The 25,253-nt window shown below is 43.9% G+C and overlaps 1 protein-coding gene across 11 annotated transcripts in view; it reads left to right on the top strand.

Annotated features, from left to right (window-relative positions):
* The window catches only part of PLCB4 (phospholipase C beta 4), a 208,693-nt gene that overhangs the window by 7,542 nt on the left and 175,898 nt on the right, over positions 1-25,253 (top strand). For all 11 annotated transcript variants that reach the window (XM_053380664.1, XM_053380670.1, XM_053380668.1 and 8 more), the window contains exon 2: positions 12,710-12,765. The gene's annotated coding sequence lies outside the window, so the exon portion shown is untranslated. The remainder of the gene's footprint in view (positions 1-12,709; positions 12,766-25,253) is intronic.

Below are 25,253 nucleotides of genomic sequence, written 5' to 3'. Positions count from 1 at the left end.
TCTCACTTTCAGGCCAAGGGACCGGTGTTTGTCCACAGACAGCTTTCTGGGTCATGTGGCCAGCATGACTAAACTGCTTCTGGCACAATGGAACACCATGATGGAAGCCAGAGCGCACGGAAACGCCGTTTACCTTCCCCCTGCAGTGGTACCTATTCATCTACTTGCACTAGTATGCGTTCGAACTGTTAGTTTGGCAGGAGTTGGGACAGAGCAATGGGAGCTCACCATGTTGTGGGGATTCGAACCGCCAACCTTCTGATCAGCAAGCCCAAGAGGCTCTGTGGTTTAGACCACAGCGCCACCCGCATCTCCCAGCAGCACTCCCATCTAAGAGAAGGGAGGCATTCATGGTGAGTTCCGGCATCTCTTTTAGTAGAAAAATAGCACTGGTTCTGGGATGCTTCCCCTGCGTTATTGCATTCTGGGGAGCAGTTCTGCAGTAGGGTGCAACAAGAGCTGGACCACTAATTGCAACCCCAAACATTTATAGTATAAAAAGTTACAGGATTTAAGCGGGAAGCTACGGGACAACCATTGATTGGAAATGAAGCAGTATGTCTGCCACAAAAGTTTCACAGGTGCAAACAGTGGGATCACCAGTAACTTTTCTGATACCATCATGAGCATAAATCATCATGAATACACATTTGAAAGGATGTCTGGAGGGGCTACAAGAAGGAATTCCCGCTATGTTCACCTAGGCTTACACATCGTGTGTTTAGGTTTGCAGTCTCAATGTGATTCATCCTGCACAGCTGTTGGGGTCAATGGGCAATTTCTGTGACCTGCGACTCTGAGAGCATGTGACTTTGAGCACAGCCTTCCACTGTGTATCTCTCAAACAGTTGTGATTCTGTAGGCGAGATTAATTGTATGATCACTCTTGCAATTAAAAATACAGTGACATTAACAAGGGCGGTCCTTGATTTATTTAAAAACAAAAACACTGTAACTATTCCAGGAGCTGCAATGACAATCCTAACCATGTCTTCTCAGAAGTAAGTCCTGTTGAATTAAGTGGGGCTTACTCCCAAGTCAGCGAGGATAGGATTGCAGTGTGAATTGTTGCATGTGTAAGATATATAAATTTGGTATGATTCTGATTTTTCTTTGCAATCTAGAGGGATGTCAGGCAACGAAACCGTTTTTGATCACTATAAGGAAGTCCTGCTCATCCGCACATCCTCCCAGACTCTGATACTTTATACATTTGCAAGATGTGGACATAGAATATGAGAACAGATACAGGCCACACTGTAACACACTGTTAGTATCCTTGAAAACACAATTCAGGGCGTAAGCATGTTAAAATATATTGTTTCTAAAGAAAGGAGGCTTGAGGAGGCAGTTCTTGTGATTCTCTCAACACGACAGTGAAAATATTTGGGCTGTCCAACATCCAGAAATAAGATTCCTTTCTGTTCATTTTGTTTGTTTCAAAAGGGCAGTACAGTATTGTTTTGCCAACTTCCGTACTCTCCGTACAACCTTGCCCCAACAACTATTCATTTTGGCTGCCTTTTGTGTTTTTCTTCAACTGAAAATGTACCACCTGCTCTGGAGGCATTTAACTTACTGCAAGCAAACAGGATCCACAACAGAGAGGAGTGCTCTTGTTCATACTTCTTGCTCACCAGCCATGCCTTCTACTCCGTTTGCTGTTTGTTCTGATTCCATGGACTTTTTTTTAAAAAAAATACATTTTTATTAATTTTAACATACAAATTATAAAACGTACCACACAAATTATTACAAATACACTTTTTTGGACTTCCATCAGCACCTCTGATGATCTTCCGTCTTAACCTTTTTATGCATTGCTTAATTTTATATTGTCTTTACCTCTCTTAACTTATCATCTCCCCCTTTCCATTTTTACAATATTTCCAACAATACTCCTCACAGAACTTATTGCAAACCTGCAAACGTTGTCTGATCATCACAAATACTTTTCATATAGTTCGTAAATTTACTCCAGTCTTCGGTAAATTTCTGGTCCTGCCGGTTTCGGATCCTTCCTGTTAATTTGTCTAATTCTGCATAGTCCATCAACTTCATCCTCCATTCTTCAATCGTTGGCAATTCTTCTTGCTTCCATTTCTGGGCTAATAGTATTCTAGCTGCTGTTACTGCATATAAAAAAAGCTTACATCCTTTTCTATTTATATCACTTCCCACCATTCCCAATATAAATGCTTCTGGTTTCTTTGTAAATGTATATTTCAACATTTTTTTCAACTCATTATATATCATCTCCCAAAAAAACATTTCACCTGTTCCGATTCCATGGACTTGACCCTGGGATCCTTTGCATAGAAAGTCTGCACTGTGCTTTCTACCCACAGCTTCTCTTTCTGTTTTCTTATCACTGGTTATGTAATTTGCCTCTGGCAGTCTATGGCTAGCACTTTCCCTCCAAACCAGAAACAGAAACTTGCTTCAAGCCATGCTTTCCAATTTTGGCTTGGAAGGCAAACGCTAGTCATTGTTTGCTGGTTTGGAATCTGTATGAAATGTTCAAGCTACGCATGGTGAAGAAATCCACCTGCAGGAGGACAGCAGGAAGGGTCCTAGTTTCCTGTTCTTCTCCATAGTTTGTAGGAGAACTTAGCCTATGGTCTGGTTCATATGTAAGGGAAACCATGGTTTTCTGCTGCAGGAACAAGCCTATATGAGCCACACCACTGTGCGCCTGGTGCTCCCAAGGGGAGATGAAGGAGGACATGAATCAGAGGCTTGTGAAGACTTGTCTGTGCTACTCTGAAACTACGGTTTTCCATTATTTCCGATCAGATTTTTAAAAGAAACTCTCCATAATATAATAAATACAAAATTGGGAATGGTGTTCATATAATTATAATGCAAAAAACCCTGCTAAATTAATAAAAGTATAAATATTTATCTAGGTAAAGGTAAAGGTAAAGGGACCCCTGACCATTAGGCCCAGTCATGGCCGACTCTGGGGTTGCGGCGCTCATCTCGCTTTATTGGCCGAGGGAGCCGGCATACAGCTTCCAGGTCATGTGACCAGCATGACTAAGCCGCTTCTGGCGAACCAGAGCAGTGCACAGAAACGCCATTTACCTTCCCGCCAGAGCGGTACCTATTTATCTACTTGCACTTTGACGTGCTTTCGAACTGCTAGGTGGGCAGGAGCAGGGACCGAGCAATGGGAGCTCACCCCGTTGCAGAGATTCGAACCGCCAACCTTCTGATCGGCAAGTCCTAGGCTCTGTGGTTTAACCCACAGCACCACCCGCGTCCCTTATTTATCTAGGTGCCTGCATTTAATTTATGTCTGAACATGTTTTATGAGACTGGGACTCACTCTTTAGAAAACAATGGTGTCAAATGCAGCCTAATTTTTATAACTTCTTGTTTTGCTTGCATTTCTTTCTTTTTGCAACTTTGGCCTTTTGAGGAACATCTGGAATAGTCACTCTAACTTGAAATGTGAAGGCAAACATGAAAGCAATTTTAAAAAAGGAACTTCCCCTCCTCCTTTCTCCTTGGAAAACCTGGGAAGGAAGAGACCTTTTAATGTGATCTTGTTAGCCTTATTACAAGATCTTGCATTTCAGACCTGATTGTTCTGTTGCTGCATGTTGAGGGCTAGATACTTGGCTCTGATCCAGAAAAAGCCAATTGCATTGAAACCTCATTGGAAACAAAGGGAAAAATTAGCTGCGACTCATGATTAAATTAAAACGCTGGAACTGAAGCATGGCTCTTTTTATTTGGCTTGGGGGACCATTATTTGGCTTGGGGGACTATTTTTAAGCATAAACAGGCCAGGTTCACAGGGCACATCAATCCAGCCTTACTCAAACTTGTTGTCCCCCTTCCCCCAGATGTCTTGGGTCAACTGCCATTGGCCCCAGCCAGCACGGCTTCAATCCTCGACTTTTATTTGCCCCTTGTAGGTACAGAAGCTTACCTGCCACCACTGGCCATTACTGTTTCTGCAAAAGCGATATGCCACAAATACACCAAACTTAGGTTCTTAGGTTGTTCTTAAGTGCTTAAAAAGGTAAAGGGACCCCTGACCATTAGGTCCAGTCGTGACCGACTCTGGGGTTGCAGCGCTCATCTCGCTTTATTGGCCAAGGGAGCCAGCATACAGCTTCCGGGTCATGTGGCAAGCATGACTAAGCGGCTTCTGGCAAACCAGAGCAGTGCACGGAAACGCCGTTTACCTTCCCACCAGAGCGGTACCTATTTATCTACTTGCACTTTGACGTGCTTTCGAACTGCTAGGTTGGCAGGAGCAGGACCGAGCAACGGGAGCTCACCCTGTTGCAGGGATTCAAACCGCCGACCTTCTGATCGGCAAGTCCTAGGCTCTGTGGTTTAACCCACAGCACCACCCACGTCCCTGCTTAAGTGTTAGGTTCTACATATTCTTAATATGGTAAGTAAAATTTAGGTTTCATAATTTGAAACTGTGTGGATTTCAATTTCGCCGAAAGTCTATATTCTCTCACCCCCTCCAGCACAGACCCTGGCAGCTAATTTTCTCTGTTTCCCTAACATTTCTGCAAATACTGGTTTGATTCGTGACATCCTCCGCTATCCCCAAGAAACAGCAGATTGGCAGATTTTAGGACTTTCCATTTCTCTGTAGGTTAACAGCATACCACTTCAAAGTGGTGTCTCTTTGGGTTGGTGTTTTTTTTGGGGGTGGGGTGGGGGGTAGTTAACGAGAACATATGTGTTCAATAGCCGGGATGCATTTTGACAAACAGCGCTTTTCGCGATGTGTAGTACAAATGTGTTGTAACCTGGCTGCTCAAGTCCACTGTTTTTCCACTAGCTTTTTGAAATGGTTCGTCCAGTTGTGATATAACACTAACATGCTCAGAGCTCTCACCTGATCTGAGTAAAAGGCCCTCTAAGAGAGATGTAGGAAGTTTGTCTTGTTGCTTTATTCTCTCCCACCCCACCCCCTCTATTTTTTCTGTGCACTGCTCAATTACAGTATAATTGAATATTATTCTGTGTTTGTCCATTATCTCTGTTGAGCGCTCTCGAAAAAGGTTCCGTTCACTCCAAAAATCGTAGAGCTAAGATAAAAGTCTTGCAACAGTGAGCAATGGAGCCTCCTCTCCCCATTTTTAAATTCTTCATGGTGCTTCTCTTCCCCCTTTGGTCTGGACGGCACAGCCTTTTTCTTTAACCCCCGGTCTTTAAACTTGGCAGGCTCCCTGCCCCCATCCCACCCCGGTCTACTTTTGGCATCTGTTATTAGATAATGTAGACAGCAAGCATATGTTTTTTTAAATGATCCCAAGTAAGTCATTTTTGTTATTGTTGCTGCAAAATAATTCAATAGCATTCCACTACTGGTTGTGTCTTTTCTGCATTTATTCCACGGGGCTCTTGAGGGGTTTGCTAGTATCTTTCAAACTGATTAATTCACAGAAATGAACGAGAAGAGAAATTACTTCTTTCCCCAAGGAAGTACAAACGCTAGCCTCTCTCCTCCCTTCACAACACACATTTCCCCATCTCCTGAGAATCCAGTACCCTAAAGAATTCATTATGGTACGCCCCATTCCCTGGGGATTAACATATTTTACCAACTGGAGTCTATCTTATATGAAACACATGGCTACAATTAGTTATGATGTTTTCATTCAGTTTATTGGTGGCTGTAAAGATAAAAAAATGCAAATGTTTCCCGTGTAGCGTCTTAGGAATAAATTAAGGCTGATGGGAGTACAGGGTTACCTTGGGTTACAGACGCTTCAGGTTACAGACTCCACTAACCCAGAAATAGTACCTTGGGTTAAGAACTTTGCTTCAGGATGAGAACAGAAATCGTGCAGTGGTGGCAGGGCGGCAGCGGGAGACTCCATTAAAGTGGTTAAAGCTAAAGTGGTGCTTCAGGTTAAGAACAGTTTCAGGTTAAGAACAGACCTCTGGAACAATTACAGTAAGTTCTTAACCCGAGGTAAAGTAAAGGTAAAGGGATCCCTGACCATTAGGTCCAGTCGTGGCTGACTCTGGGGTTGCAGTGCTCATCTCGCTTTATTGGCCGAGGGAGCCGGCGTACAGCTTTCGGGTCATGTGGCCAGCATGACTAATCCGCTTCTGGCGAACCAGAGCAGCGCACAGAAACACCGTTTACCTTCCCGCCAGAGTGGTACCTGTTTATCTACCTGCACTTTGACGTGCTTTCGAACTGCTAGGTTGACAGGAGCAGGGACTGAGCAACAGGAGCTCACCCCGTCGCGGGGATTTGAACCGCCGACCTTCTGATTGGCAAGTCCTAGGCTCTGTAGTTTAAACCACAGTAAAAATCCTCTAGTTCAAGCCAGTCAGGTTTACACAGCAATCTGTAGCGCTCTCTTTAGTGAGTGTGCAGCCGGTTTGCTTGCCAGACAAATAGGAAGGCCATCGGATGATTGTCCCTAATCCAGTTTGCTTGCAGAAGCAGTTGACAGACAGCTGGAAAATCCCACCCACCCCTCATATATTTTTGTACTTTTCTCTGTGTATGTGTGTAAATAATATGTCTTTCACCCATAGCAACCATGACAGGGTTTTATAAATGAAGCATTGTTGTGATTGTTTGAACAACGTTTAAATTTTAATCCACTTCCTGAAACTTCTTTTTAGTGCAGCAATAAAGAACAAAGCAACAATGTGTTAAGTTTTCTTTTCGCCAACACATTGTTACTATGAACCTGTTCATCTTGGGCACTTGGAAAGCTTAACTGTGATTAAGCCTTTGATTTCTTTTTCTTTTTAAAAAAGAACAAATTAAATAGGTGCTTGTACTGTATTTTCTTTGAGAGCTTGGAGTGCCCCTTTCTCCCTTTCACAGCCTTAGGGGAACTCCTAAATTTGCCGAACTACAGAAATAAAAATTTAAAAAAATCAAGGGGGGGGGAGCATAAACTCTGTGTTGTTGTGTTTTTTTTTTTGGGGGGGGGGAGAGAATGAACTAGGGATGAGACCACAAAACAGACCAATAAGGTCTGAGCCATGGAATCCTGCCTGGAATGTTTCCCCAACCCTTTCATAGATTAAAATAGGTTTGTGTTGCATACAGATGTCAGTTTAAGAAAATTATTTAATGCAATTGTGCCTTCCTTAATGGTTTTAAAATTTAATAAAATGGATTTTTTTTAATCCAGTCCTTCAGGTGTGGGATTAATTCTGGCTTCTCTCACCAGCTGATACACTTTTTTTGCCCCAAACGTTGAAACAAATTAGTAACCAAAGCAAGATAGGCGGCCTCTTTGAGACGCTATCTCATGCCTTACTCCCATGAACTTGGCAGATAGAAATGAAAGTTTTTATAACCTTGAAGTAAGTGTATGGGAAAATGCGGCCGAGAAAGACACAGTGTGAGGCTTGGGGGTTGTTGTTTTGTTTTTTATAAAAAGACAAACCATTCAAAACACACACACCCTCCCCTCCTCCTCCTCCTCATAGGAGCACAAATAACTCTTCAATATCCTTGAAGAGCTGTGGACTAGAAAATAAATGTAAGATGAAAAATACATTACTTGGTGCCCACAAAAGTATTTAAGAAAGTAATTAACAATTAGTTGGAATGCAACAGGAAATGGAAGGAAGCTTGTTCCCTCATCTCTTTCCCCCGAAGACCAGCAAGTTTTAATTATTGTTATCTTTATTTACACTAATTGTCTGGAGCTGTTTGGAAAGGATGGAGGAATGGGAAAGAGTTGAAACCTGAGGTGCCATCTCTGTCTCCTTCACGTACCACACAGGTTTTGGCTGCTGACGATCTGATACTGGGCACCTCTTCCTCCTAAAGTGCTTGCAAAAGCTGCAAGCTTGTCGGATGAGATTTAGAAGCCTGATGGTGCAAATGAAGGAAGCATCTTGGTTGTTGACCAGAGAGGAAAGAAAGCGTTTCATACAGCCTGTAGACATCTATATCTCTTCCTGCCTGAGATTGTAATGTAAATGCTGGCTTACACATCATACAAACGTTAACAGCCCTGCTGGACCAGGTGGAAGGCCCGTCAAGTCCAGCAGTGAAAATTGAACCCAGCAGCTTTAAAGTGAGATGATCGAACAAACAAAAAAGGTGGAATCCCAGGTCGTTTCCAGATGACCTGCTCATTGAACATTCTTCTTGACATCATTGCACAAAGCTTGTTGGGAGGTTGGCTGTTCAATGGGCATTCATTCAGATTTGATTGGAGGGAGGTTAGACGATATCCCTACTTTCAGGTACATTCTCCTGGCAATTTGTTGTTTAGTCATTTAGTGTCTGATTCTTCGTGACCCCATGGACCAGAGCACACCAGGCACTCCTGTCTTCCACTGCCTCCTGCAGTTTGGTCAAACTCATGCTGGTAGCTTCGAGAACACTGTCCAACCATCTTGTCCTCTGTCGTCCCCTTCTCCTTGTGCCCTCCATCTTTCCCAACATCAGGGTGTTTTCCAGGGAGTCTTCTCTTCTCATGATGTGGCCAAAGTATTGGAGCCTCAGCTTCAGGATCTGTACTTCCAGTGAGCACTCAGGGCTGATTTCCTTAAGAATGGAGAGGTTTGATCTTCTTGCACAATTTACTTTACTGCAAAAAGTCCATTTAGGGGTTCGGCGGGGGAGCAGCTGTGTTGGGCAAAAATGACGATTCAGTGCACCCTGGGCAATATATGGCAGCAGAAGATTTTGCAAACAATTTACACACCTGTTTTTCCTGCTTGACCCCTTGTGCAGGATGAAATCCCAAATGTTGATAACCTCTAAGCAGAATATAGCTGGAATCATGCAGTGACTGTGAGCAGGTGGGAACTGGGTTGTAGAAAATGTGACAATCTAAAAACCGGCAATTGTCATGTGGTTTATTTTAGTTGAATGATTGGTGAAGTTTGCTTTAGTGGAAAGATAAGATCTGACTTGTGGGGCATCTTATGATAGTTGTGGTTATAATGGGTGGTGTATGATCCTTGTCTACGAAGGACCAAAACATTTGGCGGAACAGTGCAAGCTCCATTTGATCTTTGCTAATGAAAAGTGCACCCTTCCAGGGAAGAATAAGTGCGTTTCAGCTTGAATGTTGTGAAATAACCTCACCTATCTCTGTTGAGTGTACTTTAGAAACATGTTGTTCGTAGATGGTGGCTGTAATTTTCTCTCCTTTTTGCAGCGTGTTTATGGTTTATTTGCTTCTAGCAGTGTGTTTATGGAAGCTGTGTCTGCTCACAGACAGCAAGGCTGGAAAACTTCAAATATCTGTTTGAAAATGCCATTTTTATTTGCCTGAAATTCACTTCTATGCAGGGTTGGCTCTTCACCACTGAAGGTGATTTCTAAATCATTTGCAGTTGTTGTTGTTGTTGTTGTTGTTGTTGTTGTTGTTGTTGTTGTTTTTAAAGCAATCTTATTTTACCATCTTGACAAATAGTATTTGCAGACTGTCATCTTTTGGCTTCTTCCCTTTCACACTGTTATGGTGCTGTGTATAAATATAAGTACCGAGGGTGTACAAAACAGGCAACTCCCGCCAGGTCATGTCAACTAGAATAGGCAAACTGTGTGGCAGGGATGTCTGTCCCTTGCCTGTTGCATCTCCCTCCATAAGTAATGGGGGCAGGAGTCTTCCTGCAGCCAGGGACATAATTCAGTTATGTTTCATAGCTGCGTTTGCAAGGACCTGGTCACTGTCAGACTTCATTAACTAGATGATAAGAGAAGTCATTTCACTTTCACTCACATTCCCCCCAAATCTGTATCTCCCTCTGGCCATGTTTGTGATTTGCCTGTTCTCTGCAGAGCCTTAAATTAAGTGAATATTGAACTGCACATGGGAACTATTATCATTTGTCAATTGCATAATCATGCTTTGTCATAGAAACTTGACAAGAGGAGCCAGTCCTGGTGTTCTGTTGCTGCCAAACCATGGAGACGATGTGCTTTGGTGACTGTGCTTACCACCTCTCTCTCTCTCTCTCCTTTTCCTTTACAAATGAGAACAATGCATTAAAAAATGTGTCCACGCTGTGAAAACAACTGCATTATAGAATCAGAAATGGTTGTGAGGGGAAGATTGCTGGTGGCAGTCAACCAAACTGTTTTGGTCTATAAGGACATCAAACCCTCCAACATTTTTCTAATGAAAATAGGGACGTAAATACATTTATAACAGCAGCAGCAGCAACAAGAAGAACAATTTATTACTTATACCCCACCCATCTGGCCGGGCCTCCCCAGCCATCCTGGACAGCTTCCAACAGGATATTATAAACACAATAAAACTTCAAACATTAAAAACTTCCCTAAACAGGGTTGCCTTCAGATGTCTTCTAAAAGTCAGATAGTTTATTTCCTTGACATCTGATGGGAGGGCTTTCCACAGGGCGGGCGCCACTACTGAGAAGGCCCTTTGCCTGGTTCCCTGTAAGCTCACTTCTCACAGTGAGGGACCCGCCAGAAGGCCATCAGAGCTGGACCTCAATGTCTGGGCAGAACGATGGGGGTGGAAACGCTCCTTCAAATTTACATTTCAAAATATTCATTTAAACAACCTTAAATCAATGACTTCCCTTCTCTTTCCGTGTTCATTTTGCACAACATACATCCCTGCATATTTTACATGCACTAAACCATTCAGTATCCCATAGTTACATCCATTAAAACTTATTTACACTGTTGAATTTACCTTAATGCTACCAGCGTTTTTTAAAGTACATAATTTTCATCTATATATTCAATAAATACTTTCCAGTCTTCTTTAAACATACATTCTTCTTGTTCTCTTATTCTATATGTTAAATCTGCAAGCTGCACGTATTCCATCAGTTTAAGTTGTCATTCTTCTTTGGTTGGGACCTCGCTCATTTTCCACCACCCTGCAATTTCATTTTGCCTCTTCTGTGGTTGTGCACAACCACGGCAATGCACTGCCATGGACCTCCGTGCCATTTTATTTTGGCTCGGAGAAGCTTCTGGCTCTGGGCGAGGAGCTGTGGAAGAGTGCTTAAAGCTCACATCTCCCTGTTGCCAAGGCAACAGGGTGATGCTTGCTCTCTTTCAGTGTCACGCTGCAAGACTTCAGCACAGGAGAGAGAGCGCTGCTCTCAGGCAAAGTGCACTTGTCTTGCTTCCAGCCCTGCGCTGCAAGGCTGCAGTGCAGCACAGGGACAGAGGGAGGTGGGTATTCTTGTTGCATCTCTGAAAGGAGCCTGTTCATCCTGTTTGGCAGCCTCTGAAAGGGGGCTGCAAAGCTCCAGGATGTAATTTGACTCAGCCCCAGCTTTCTGTGCTATTACAGTATTATTATTTTGGACAGCGAAGGGTGCACTCCAATTATTGCTTTGGGCATATGCTACTCAACTAAGTTTGGGAGTACCTAACTTGGATGAAGCTGGCTTTTGAACACTCCGTGAAAATGAAACTGGGGTACAGTTTGAATTCATGTGCTTTTTTTTATTATTTTTACATTTACAGTCCGCCTTTCCCCCAAGGAGCTCAAGGCACGGAACACAATATGCCATCCTGCCCATTTTATTTTCACAACAGCCCAGTGATGCAGGTTAGGCTGAGAGACTGTGACTAGCCCAAGGTCCTTCAGTGAGCTTCATTGCTGGGTGTGAATTTGAACCCTGGTCTCCCAGGCCGCAGCCCAGATGCTTATCTAGCCAGTGTGGTGTAGTGGTTAAGAGCGGTGGACTCGTGATCTGGTGAACCGGGTTCGCTTCCCCGCTCCTCCATATGCAGCTGCTGGGTGACCTTGGGCTAGTCACACTTCTTTGAAGTCTCTCAGTCCCACTCACCTCACAGAGTGTTTGTTGTGGGGGAGGAAGGGAAAGGAGAATGTTAGCCTCTTTGAGACTCCTTCAGGTAGTGATAAAGCAGGATATCAAATCCAAACTCCTCTTCTTCATTAATAGTGCTGAATACTAGCAAGTTGCATGGGAGTTTGCGGTCAAAACAAACAGAATTGAGATGTGGGGAGCTGGGCAGAGAAATGGACAGGTAAAAGGCTCACAAACATCAGCTTGGAGCTGAAGCGGAAGGTGATGTCATATGTGTGGAGGCAGGTTAATGTGTCTGTAGCGGTCATGTGTTTGCGCCTCCCCACTGGAAAAGCAAGCAAGACCTGGACTGTGATGCAAAGGGACGCTTTGTCCACACTGCACTCACCCAATCTACAGCTAGTCCTAGGAGGAAAGTTCCCATTGCTTCCTGCAGAGGCATGCCGGGGAAAAAATTACAATTTCAGGGGTGGCGATAGTGACTGAGGATTTTCAGTGGGACTGCCGTGTTGGGGAAAAAGTTAATCCCTTCCTCGTGGACTAAAATGCTGGTCCTGCTTTCTCCCCATCCCCTGCTATTGTTATAGCAAAGGACTGAACATGCACACTCTCCACATCTCTTTTCAGGCTGTTAGACCTGCATGGAGCAATGTGAAATGTTGGCGGACTTCAGATCAAATTACGTTTTAAGGACGTCCTAAAATCTTGGGACACCAGCCTGCCCTCGTCTCATTTATTTCATTAGGTTTAAGTGCATGCTTAACTCCTGTTGCAATCAGCGATTAAACCTTGGATTGTGCCCTTGGCTATCACTTGATGTCATTAATGGGGAGATGCCCAAGTTGTGTGTTTTGAACAGCACCGTAAATATCAATTGTGGAAATGCAATTTAATTTAGAGTGCTGTGAACTTCACCACGCCACATTTTTCACCGCTTCTTGTTTTTTTCTTTTCTTTTTCATAGACAAAAGAGCTGTTCTTCACAGCGAGAGCTACTAAGATGTGAACTTGATTGAAAAGGTAGGTATCCTCTCATGTAATCTAACTGAAAATTTGCAGTGTACTGAGAAATGGTGGAACCTCCTGGTACATGGAAGTGGAAATAAAAAATGGCTTCTTTCTCAGAGGTTTAATTGGGGGCTGTTAGGAACAGTTGAAACCAAGCTGTCTCTGAATACACAGAATACAAAGCTGCCCTATTTCTGTAGTAACTACTGCCTTTTATTTTTAATTTATTTAATCATTTTTTCAGTACAGACAACAACCACAAAAGGCACAACAAAAAACATAATAACACTAATAACACAATGTGACAATTCAGATTTGAGTACTGGTATACCTATGACTACACCTTTTTAACAATATTTCCCCACCTCTCCTCCCCCTACTTCCCACCACTATCCGCCTTATCACTTAAATATTCCTTCCAGATTTCTTCATATTTATCCATTCTTAATTTGTGTCGACATGCAATTCATTCGTATGTAGCTCGTCTGTCCATATGCTCAATGGAATCTTTTTGCGGCTCTTCCAATTTATCAAAGCAAGGTTTTTTTGCTTCTAATATGGCACGGTACATCCATTTTTATTTTTTTGACCCCTTGTAATCTCCCACATTTCCAGAATATAATTGAGGGCTGTTAGGAAAGGTTGAAACCAACATTCTCTGCTTTCCTTGCTCCTCTGAATACACAGAATACAAAGCCGCCCTATTTCTGTATGTTTTGCAGCTGAAGCACAGGGAGGGGAGAACCTTTGGTTCTCCAGCTGTTGGACTACAGCTCTCTTCAGTCATAACTACTGTCTGTACTGACTAGGCTTGATGGGAGATGTAGTTCAGCAGCATCTTCAGGGGCATCTTCCCCCAAATCTCCTGTAGCTAGTTTTCTACCTTATTGGATGAGGCATCAGCTGCTTTTTAAAAGTAAATTGTGGATGTGCAGCTCTGCCTCCCCTCCCATATTGACTCCACTGTGCCTACAGTTTGTCAACTTAAAATTGGGACGTGTGTGTGTTTGCGTGTGTGTGTGTGTGTGTGTGTGTGTAGGCAGGCAGGCAGATAGGGAACCCTTTGTATTTCTGATCCAGATCAGACTTCCTGCACTTGTTGTTTGCACTGCAGCGGGAGCTCCAATTTGACTTCCACAATCTGGATCAGAATTGTGGCAGGGGGGAAAGGTTTAAGCCCCCTTCCCAGGTCCTGATCCAGATTGGCTCCCCTAAACCTGCATTTTTTTTTTTTTTTAAAGTAATCAAGAAATGTGTGTGTGCCCAGCTCTTCAAGTTTGGCTTCTTACAGATTGTGCTTCACACACAATTCACCACCGCGCATTTCAACCCTGGTTAAGAATTAGGTTTTGCCACTCAGTGGGATTTGACAGCCTGAGGCAGTGAAGGTTTTGTAGGTAGTGGCCTGGTTCTCATGTCACACTAAACTGTGGTTTGAAACAAAATATGGTTCAATGAGCATGAGTACTATGCCGGTGCATGCTGCTTAAAAGTTCTTGCAGTGTTCCTCCTCCACTCTTCCTGCCATCATGCTGCAGATGAAACAAACCAGAGATTGGCTTGTCCTGTTGTCTGAACCCTCGCTCTTGGTTTGTTTCTCTCCAAACAATGAACAGTAATCGAGGTTTGTTCTTGGCTATTTGCTTGCGATTTTCTCAGAGGCTGTTGTGAAACATATTACAAGCCCAAGATGACACCGCGAGCCAGACTCTGGCTTGTTTCATTTGTGGCATAACAACAACAGGAGAATGGGAGGTGCACCATGGGAAATTTTTGAGCAGGAATTGATACCCATTCACATTCAACTATAGTTGGGTTGTTGTTGTTTTAATGCTATGGTTTAATGTGACGTGCAGACCTTGGACCAGTGTGTGTTTGAGCAGGTTTTCATTTATATGTATATAAATATAAAACATGCCAGAATAGAACGGCATCTCATTAGTATTTTAGAAGTTTACTGAATTTGATGTGCCTAGCAGGAACGAAGTCTGCATACTGGGGATTTAAAAGAAGAGATGGCAGGGGGGAAGGATTCATCAGTCCAAAGAATGTAGCTGGATTTTGCATGCTTGTCGCCAAATGAGACTCGAGGTGTCTACATAAGGTTCAGAATAATTCTGTGTTACAGAATGACGGAGCAGTTTAGTTGCTGAAGGATGCTTCTGGCAATTTCTGTAATGTAAGGGCAATTTGTGTCTGTTGTACAAATTCCATCTGATTTCTGTCAGTCAGGCCTGTGTGATTTGGTACTTGTCAAGCCAACAAACCAGCCCATCGGCAATGGAAGGTGGCCCACCAATAATTAGATATACCTATAAGTTTTGCCACATACCTGATACTGCCCAAACACCTGGGAAGCTGGTGTTTGGCTCAGTAGATCCTAGGTTGTGTATGTGTGGACAGGGGTTTGCAGAAGGTAACTTTTTAATTTCACTTTACTTTTAGGGTTTTTAAAAATAATATTATTTAAATTTAGTTTTGGGAGTGACTACAGCTCTCCTAAAATCTCTCTCTCTCTCTTGTTTTCTCATTCCTAAATGGTGACAGCTGACACTTCAGTAACTCCCTTTCATTAGAAATGAAACATGTCCAGCAGACAGAAAAAGCATGGAAATGTAGGAATGTTAAGGACAGTAGGAAAGGATATTTTGGATAAGTATTATGCTTCCTTCACTCACACCAATATAGCTGGAAGCTAGTTTGCAGATTTCTTTGAATCTCTTAGTTAAGATTATTTCCTGGTGTCCCCTTTAATCCCTCTTAAAAGAATAAAGACACAAGAGTCTTTCTGACTAAAGTAACAAAAAGTTGATTCACATTTCAGTTCACAATTTGATCCCTGAAAGGCAGGCTTTACATAGTAGTTACATAAAGCGTGAGCTCATCTCAAACAGAGACTAAACTCATGTGCTGCTGGCTGAGAGTCAGCAGACAGCAAAATTACATTAAGATGACAAAATGGCTGCAAGAGAGCAGCATGGCAGCAAAATAACAGCAAGACAAGTGAGCAAGTGAAGCAAGGAAATCAAGACTGAGAAAATGGCTGCATGACTCGGCTCTTTTATGGAGTCAACCAGAGCCACGCCCATCTAGGTACGCTGGTGGCACTGTGGACTAAACCACTGAGCCTCTTGGGCTTGCTGATCAGAAGGTCGGCGGTTTGAATCCCCGTGACGGGGTGAGCTCCCGTTGCTGTACCAGCTCCTGCCAACCTAGCAGTTCGAAAGCATACCAGTGCAAGTAGATAAAGAGGTACCGCTGCGGCGGGAAGGTAAACAGCGTTTGCATGCACTCTGGTTTCTGCCACAGTGTTCTGTTGCACCAGAAGCAGTTTAGTCATGCTGGCCACATGACCTGGAAAGCTGCGTGTGGACAAACGCCGGCTCCCTCGACCTGAAAGTGCGCCGCAACCCCATAGTTGCCTTTGATTGGACTTAACCATCCAGGGGTCCTTTACCTTTACCTACGCCCATCTCCCAGCTCACATGTAGGAGGAGGATGTTCCAGACCAGTAGAACAGGAAGTTACACTGACTGGAGTAACATTCCCCTGCCTGTGCCCTCTAGGGAAACAAGGAATGTTGATTTGACTGTACCAATGGATTACATCCCACAGGAAGAATTCTCTTACTGGTAGCCAGCAGGACTCTGTGGACAGTCACTGCATGTCCTAAAAGGCATTGGTGAATAGCAGGGCTTGCCCATCTAAGGAGATATCCAGGCCCTGGCAGGGGTGGTGGTGGAAATCATGCCCTCTCTTGGAACCTTCTAAAATGATAGACATCAGAATAAAAGGTGGCAGTGGGGAGGGGGGCAAAGCCTGTCTTTTGATCGCCACTCCCTGGTATGGCAAGATGGCAGCTTAAGGGGTTTTAGTGTGAGGGGGAAACTGGCAGATTGCAGAAAAGCAGAAAAGTTCTCCTTTTTTCATAATTTTTATTAAATTTTCTGTTTTGCATTTTAGAATACTCATTTTAAACAACCTTAAAATATCAATGACTTCCCTTCTTCTCTTTCCACGGTTCATTTTGTATGACATAAATCCCTGCGTATTTTATATAACTAAACGATTCAATATTCCATTATTACGTCCATCAAAACTTATTTACACTGTTGAATTTATCTTAATGCTGCCCACGTTTTCAAATATACACAAGTTTCCCTCCATATAATTAATAAACATTTTCCAATCTTCTTTAAATGTATGTTCTTCTTGTTCTCTTATTCTATATGTTAGGTCCGCAAGCTGTGCATATTCCATCAGTTTAAGTTGCCATTCTGAAGCCAGTGGTTCTCAAAGGGGGTGGGAGGAGATGGCAAATGTGGCAGGAAGATTCAAGGACAATCAAAGAAACATTTAAACATATCAGTGTAGTATCATATCATATTGCATTGTATCAAAAATATTTTTTTCAGGAGGGGATATGCAACCACAAACACGCCTCTCTTCGAGAGCATTGTCTATTCTTCTACAGTTCTCCCCAACGTATTGTTACAAACAGGGATTTTCAACTCTGACAGATCTGAAAAGAGAATGGCTTCTTTGTGTCAATGAGGAGATGAGAGTTTTTTTCTCTCAGTTCAGATCTAATATAAATGTGATGACCTGGCAAAAGCAAAATCACAACTTGTGTTCGTATACATGCTTAAGGTGCATATGCAAGAGGCTTGTTTAGTATTATATTTTGGGAGCGATTTTTGTTCTTAGCTAGTTGCATTGTTTTATAATTTCTGGATGTTCCGTGATCATATTATAAAATAGTTGTGTTCTTTCTTATAAACCAAGCACTCTGCTAGGAGTTTTTTTATTTTTATTTTTCCAGTGTATTTCTTTTTTTCTTTTTTTAAAATATATCTTTATTAATTTAAAATAAATACATTTATGAAAAACAGACGTACATACAAGTAAATAAACATACAATCAAACACGCTTTGCTCAGGCACTGTGTTTTGGCTCTTTGTTGCGTCCTCCGAGCCCTCCAGCTCTTCCCCACTAGAGACGGGACCTCCTTCCTCCGCTGAGGAAGTGCTGCTTCCCACAATCTTTGGGGGGGGGGGGCTCCCTGTAATCCAGCTGCCTTTCCACCTCTCACCACTGAGCTGATGGCAGTTCCCTGACAGAGGGGGTCAGGCTGTGCCTTGGCCAAATGCCTGGTGGAACAGCTCTGTCCTGCAGGCCCTGCGGAAAGATGTCAAGTCCCGCAGGGCCCTAGTCTCTTGTGACAGAGCGTTCCCCCAGATCAGGACCACAACTGAAAAAGCCCTGGCTCTGGTTGAGGCCAGCCTAACCTCTCTGTGGTCTGGGATCTCCAATATGTTTTTATTTGAAGACCGTCAGGTTCTCCGTGGGACATACCAGGAGAGGCGGTCCCATAGGTACGAGGGTCCTAAAATCAAACAAAAATCAAAAGCTGTCTTAAAAACAAAAGAGCAGCCTAGTAAAACTTGAGGAGGAAGCAGTGAAACGCAGAGGCGAAAGTGTCTCAAAAAAGGCTGGGTTTGGAACAGAGGATCTGATTTGGGAAGCAAACTGCCGGGAAACATCTGTTGGGCCTTCTGTGTGGAGAGGAGCAAAGCAGGAGCTCAGTGCCACAGTCTCCTGCAATAAAAGCTTTTGCAGTGGGCCTCGCCACCCCCCAGCCCGCCAGGGCCTCCAACTGGGTGCTGCCAAGATGTGGCATTATCAAGCAAAGCCCTCTGGCAGGACTTTCTCTGTGTCTGTTGCAATGCCGTCTGATGCATTTGCAATGCCAGTTGGCCAGCAGGAATGCCCATCGCCGTGATTCTTCCTTAATCTGGTTATGAATTCGCTCACTCTTCTGCTTTTTTTTTTTTTTAATATTCTTCTCGGTCTGGTTTTGCAAGCACTTTCCTTCAGTGCAACTGTAGATGTAATTGGGGCTGAGCCAAAAGTGTGCAATGTCTTGTGAAAAACTTTTGCTCCCCAGTGAACTGTACCCCTCACCCTGTTGTGTGTGTGTGTTTTATTGTCTTGTTAGCTCTATTTATAGCCTGAGTGGCATTAAAATGGATCTCAGTGTTGCAGGATGCAGTGGACACATAGCAGTGTTCCAGGTAAATACATCAATTTAATCAAATTAACAATAAGAGCAGTGGGAGAGCTTATCCCTTCCCACTATGTAAAGGTAAAGGACCCCTGGACGGTTAAGTCCAGTCAAAGGCAATTATGGGGTGCGGTGCTCATCTCGCTTTTCAGGCTGAGGGAGCTGGCGTTTGTCCGCAGACAGCTTTCTGGGTCATGTGGCCAGCATGACTAAACTGCTTCTGGAGCAACAAGGCACTGTGATGAGTGCCAGGGCGCACACAAATGGCATTTACCTTCCCGCCGCAGTGATATCTATTTATCTACTTGTACTGGTGTGCTTTTGAACTGCTAGGTTGGCAGGAGCTGGGACAGAGCAGGGATTCGAACTGCCAACTTTCCGATCGGCAAGCCCAAGGGTCTCAGTGGTTTAGACCACAGCGCCACCCGCATCTCCCTCCCACTATGTAACCCAGGGCTTCCCTGCCTGGCGAGCTCTTCATTCTGATGCATTTAGAGCTCTTCCCATCCTCAGAACCCTTCTGAGATCTATTTATTTAAGCAGTCTTACTTCCCTATTAATCCCTTTATCATCAGGTGGGCAATTAGCTTCTCTTCGTCAATTAAACCCCTCCCCTTGATTTGCCACTGGGGTGGCTAGACCTCAGATTGCTGCCTTTTCCTTCCTCTCAAGCTGTGCCTAAGTCACCGTGGTGAAGTTTGCCCACAGCCTAATTCCTGTTTCTCCCACTCCTTTTTTGCCTTTGCTTCCTCCCTCCCTGAACCCCCTCCAAATATACTACATCTTTATCCTCTGGGTGGTTAATCTTCCCTTCTTCTCCAGCGAGGAGACTTCCCCAAGCAAGCTATCTCATAAAACAAGCGGTTAGTGCTCTGCATACTAATGACCCTTTTGCATATAAACTGATTTTTTTTAACACCCTGAATAGAAAATCCACACTGCAGAAGTCTCACCTCTAGATCTAAGGAAACAAAGAGAATCATGCAGGTCCTTCCGTTAGAGTGGTACCTTGGTTCTCAAACTTAATCCATTCTGGGAGTCCGTTCGACTCCCGCAACCATTCAAAAACCAAGGCCGGCTTCTGATTGGCTGCAGGAGCTTCCTGTACTCAAGCAGAAACTGTGTCAGACGTTCAGCTTCTGAAAAATGTTCGCAAACCAGAACACTGACTTCCGGGTTTGTGGCGTTCAGGAGCTGTTTTGTTCTGCAACTAAGCCATTCGGGAGCCAAGGTTTGACTGTATACAGTGGTACCTTGGGTTACATATGCTTCAGGTTACAGACTCCGCTAACCCAGAAATAGTACCTCGGGTTAAGAACTTTGCTTCAGGATGAGAACAGAAATCGTGCGGCGGCGGTGCAGCGGCAGCAGGAGGCCCCATTAGCTAAAATGGTGCTTCAGGTTAAGAACAGTTTCAGGTTAAGAACGGACCTCCGGAACGAATGAACGAATTAAGTATGTACCGTATTTTTCGCCCTATAGGACGCACCGCCCCATAAGGTGCATCTAGTTTTTTGGGGGGGAAATAAAGGGGGGAAAATATTTTTCCCCCCCCAGGCACGGGGCTGGGGTGGGGGAAGCCCAAGCTTCCCCCGACCCCAGCCCCCAGAACAGGCAACTCTCCGCAAACCGCGGGAGCCCAGCGCACTCAGCGCGCCCAGCCTTCGGCATGCAGGCAACTCTCCGCGTGAAGATCTGCGTGAAGCCTGGAGAGCGAGAGGGGTCGGTGCGCACTGACGCCTCTTGCTCTCCAGGCTTCAGTGAAAGCCTGCATTCGCCCCATAGGACGCACACACATTTCCCCTTCATTTTTGGAGGGGAAAAAGTGCATCCTATGGGGCGAAAAATACGGTAACCAGAGGTACCACTGTATTGGGGATTTAAAAGCAATGTATGGTTTTACAGCACTGGTAATGTCGCTGGTAACAGAGAGCTGCCAAGCAAGCAGTAATTAAGCAGCAGCAGCTCTCTTAATTGAACTACACGACCCAGCTGCCCAGCAAATTGGCTGCATGCGTAATTCAGGCTTCTATCATTTTTAAAATAATGTCAGGCAGACAAAAATAGACAAAAATGTACCTTTGCGCAGTGATAGGAAAAAGGGTGCCGGAACTCACCATGAAGTTCTTACAGCAAGCAGCACAATCATAATCAGTGCGTTTCTTCTAGGAAAAAAAGGTGCCATTTCTGTGTACCCTCTGAGTACCCCGGGGGGGTTGGGGACAGTGCTGCCCTTGTGGTAAGTGAGTTTGGAAGAAAAACAATCAGTCTAATACAGTGGTACCTCGGGTTAAGTACTTAATTTGTTCCGGAGGTCTGTTCTTAACCTGAAACTGTTCTTAACCTGAAGCACCACTTTAGCTAATGGGCCTCCCGCTGCTGCCGCGCCACTGGAGCCCGATTTCTGTTCTCATCCTGAAGCAAAGTTCTTAACCCGAGGTACTATTTCTGGGTTAGAGGTGTCAGTAACCTGAAGCGTATGTAACCTGAAACATATGTAACCCGAGTCACCACTGTACATAAAGACATACAGTGGTACCTTGGTTCTCACACTTAATCTGTTCCGGGAGTGCGTTCGACTCCCGAAACCATTCAAAAGTCAAGGCACAGCTTCCGATTGGTTGAAGGAGCATCCTGCACTCAAGCAGAAGTCACGTCAGATGTTCGGCTCCCAAAAAACGTTCCCACACTGGAACACTTATGTTATGTATTAAGATTAGTGGCAGTTCTCACTCAGGGCCACCAGTATGTAAATGAAGGGTTGAAAACTGTTGCTCCTGATTGGTTAGCTAGTTGTGAGTTTTTGCTGTTTCAAGTTACTTAGTATTATATAAAACAGCCAGCTAGGTTGCAGTCAGTTTGATTCCAGGAGAAGTTCTAACTGCAGCAATAAAGAGCTGTGAATCCAACAGAGCTGTGTTCTTTGTCCATCTTTTCCACTATTCAACAACTTACTTCTGGGTTTGCAGCATTCAGGAGCCGATTTGTTTGGGAGCCAAGCCGTTTGAGTACCAAGGTATCACTGTATTGGCTTTCTTCAGATGTCAGGGTGAACTATAGTTTAGTGGGACACGAATGAGCCTAGGGAGGCTTGGGCTTGTGTGCCCCCTTCCTCTATTTATTTATAAAAAATACTTGTATCCCACAATTTCTTTTTTTTAAATAAAAAAAATCAAAGCAGTTATATCTATGCAATAACAGCCACATAAAAATGGAAAATGACAGACCACCAGTTAACTATTAGTATTAGGCTACATATTAGGGACGCGGGTGGCGCTGTGGGTTAAACCACAGAGCCTAGGGCTTGCCGATCAGAAGGTCAGTGGTTCGAATCCCCGCGACGGGGTGAGCACCCGTTGCTCGGTCCCTGCTCCTGCCAACCTAGCAGTTCAAAAGCATGAAGTACAAGTAGATAAATAGGTACCGCTCTGGCGGGAAGGTAAAAGGCGTTTCCATGTGCTGCTCTGGTTCGCCAGAAGCGGCTTAGTCATGCTGGCCACATGACCCGGAAGCTGTACTCATCTCAGCCAGTTAAGCGAAATGAGCGCCGCAACCCCAGAGTCATCTGCGACTGGACCTAACGGTCAGGGGTCCCTTTACCTTTACCTTTAATGCCTAGGAGCATTAAAATGTTTTCAGGAACTGCTTAAAGGTTAAAACAGAAGAGCCTTCCAAAGAACTGGGCTGATGACACTAAAGGCTCGGCTTCATGTTGATGTCAAACGAGTCTTGCCAATTTGGAGTACTACCAGTGATGGTACTGTAGATAATCTCAGTGATCAAGCTGGGATGGCAGGTTTATATGCTTTATTTGGATTGATTTATGTTGGCGATGGAAATTTGCTTCATATCATTGCCATCTCTGCTTCCAAAGGTCTCATCCTGTAATTTCAAAGTGAGACCAGGAGAATTTTTGGGTCTTTTATTGCCATGGAATTCTACTCAATATGATCCACAGCAGAACTCCGACATATAGTTAGCAGAGTAAAAACTTAAACACATTGCAAGATTCCCGAAAAATAGACCAGCAGCAATTGTATATCATCCAGCAGAGCTTTACTGCTACTGAAGGCAAATGAGCATCATGGTCACAATCCAATACATTCAGGATTGGCACTGTCCATAAGAAATCCAGTTGCAGCAGACTTAACTTAAAATTACATTAATTTGCAGTATGTGTAAACCTTAGCACTAAGCATACTATGTAAAGAACACCACATCAGGAGGGAAAGAAAGAAAGAAAGAAAGAAAGAAAGAGAGTGAAACCCAGGCTCCCTCTGGCCCTACTTTTATAGTCAGCATGACCTTGACAGAAGAGATAAGAGAACCAATTTAAACCAGCTGTACTCAGCTTCTCTGAAGGAATAGCCCAAACATCATGAACCTTCTGCTTGTTTATTTCACATAGAGAAGCTTCCAGAACCTTCTTGAATTAATTAGAATAGGAAAGATCTCTACACATCAGATCAATACTTTCTGCACTAAAAAAATGTAGAGTTGTAAGGGACCACGAGAATCATCTAGTCCAGCCCCTTGCAATGCAGGAATCTTTTAAGCCAGAATGAGGCACCAACCCAGAACCCTGAGATTAAGAGTCTCATGTTCTACCAACTCAGTTGTCCCACACAAAGTAAAGTTTGATCAGCAGATTGTACACTGTGGACGAATCTGGCAGTTACTCTTAATACTGAAGACAGACCTTTTAGCAGGTTTGGGCTTGGAGAGTCATAATGTGCTATTTTGACTCTTGTGAAGAAAGAATGGAAGGGGCTGGATCTTCTTTTGTCTAATTTGCTTAGACCTGGGTGCATCTTGTTGCTGCTTTTTAAAGGGCAACGATCAAGTTGCAGCCAGACCCAATTTCAAACCTAGGGCGGCTCTACCATTAGACAAATTGCGACAGCTAGCCTCGGGCTGCTGATTTTGAGTGTCGTAAAAAAACAACAACACACACCTAGCAACTTATTAGTTAATTAAACATTGCTGCATTTTTACTCCTGGAGAGAGGTGCTTGTGCAGTCTTCTGCTTCGAGTGGCAGAATAATGTGGTCAGCCTTGAGAATGGTATAGCTTGATGGGAGAATGGTGGCCCCATTTTACTCTTTTGACTGCAGCCCTGGATCCAACCCTTCATTATGGTGCCTAGGGAACAACTTGCACCTTAATATCAGCAAGACAAAGGAGATGGTGTTGGACTTTCGGAGGAAGAGAGGAGAACTAGCTCCACTGTACATCGGGGAGGGCTGTGTGGAGAGAGTCTCTTCCTTTAAATTCCTAGGAGTTTATCTCAGTGAAGACCTTACTTGGAAAATCAATACAACCCAGGTGGTTAAGAAAGCCCAACAGAGACTCCATCTCCTCAGAGTATTGCAGAAGAATGATGTCAATCAACATTTGATGATCTCCTTCTACTGGTCAACAATAGAAAGTGTCCTTTCATACTGCATCACGGTGTGGTATGCTGGTTTGACATCAACTGATAGGAAGTGCCTACAGAGGATGGTGAATACAGCACAAGATATTATGGGCCGTCCCATGAATCCGCTGGATAAAATAGCAGAAGAACGTTGCCTCAGGAGAGAGGAAAATTCTCAGGGATGATTCACACCCTGGCTGGCACTTTTTTGATCTCCTGCCCTTAGGCAGAAGATATAGAAACATGATTAGTTGCACCAACAGGGTAGAGAACAGCTTCTATCCATGGGTTGTCAGGCTGCTGAATGAAAAGATAACAACAGGGCAACTGACTTTCGGGTTTGGTGGGCGTGCGACAGTAAACGAGGGGAATTAAGACTAAGAGAGCTGAGTGGGGGGTGCTCGTGTAATCTCACTGTATACAAGTTGTACAAGTGACAATAAAGTATTTCAATTTCAGTTAGTTCATTTCTTTTGGGATGGATGCACCTGTGGAATGCCTGTGTCAGCTTTATCCTTGCTGTGCTGTGTCCCATAGGGATCTGTGTTCTCTCCAGTACTATTTAACATTTATATGAAACAGTCGGTTGACGTGATCTATAGCATTGGAGCTCCTTAGCAAAACATCTAGGACAAGTGTAGCTGTCTGTCTTACATCGCTTCTCCAGCGGTCAAATGGGTGAAGGCCAACACGCAGAAGCCCTGTGGCCGCAATTGTACTGTTGACTGTTTTACAGTAGCTTTTACGATGGGTTTAAAAAAATGGGTTGATGGTCTGTTTGGTTTTCCTAAGGGTTGCTGCTTAAGAGTATTACATTTCACTGTGAGTTATTGGAAGCCACTTCAAAGTTATGCGACGAGGTAGAATATAAATTTGCAAAATCAATAAGGACTTGACATAAAAAGGGGCCCGCAATATGTGCAAAGCGAAGGGCCTGGTGGTTTCATGAGAGAAGGTGCTCCAGGGTATCCTTTTCAATTAAGTTCAGTTCTGTGGTTACATGGCATCACTTTATGTATC

Source organism: Podarcis raffonei, chromosome 3 (assembly GCF_027172205.1).
Source record: "Podarcis raffonei isolate rPodRaf1 chromosome 3, rPodRaf1.pri, whole genome shotgun sequence".
Lineage (NCBI taxonomy): Eukaryota > Metazoa > Chordata > Lepidosauria > Squamata > Lacertidae > Podarcis > Podarcis raffonei.
The sequence above is the reverse complement of the archived record's forward strand: the minus strand, read 5'-3'. Positions and strand labels throughout refer to the sequence as shown.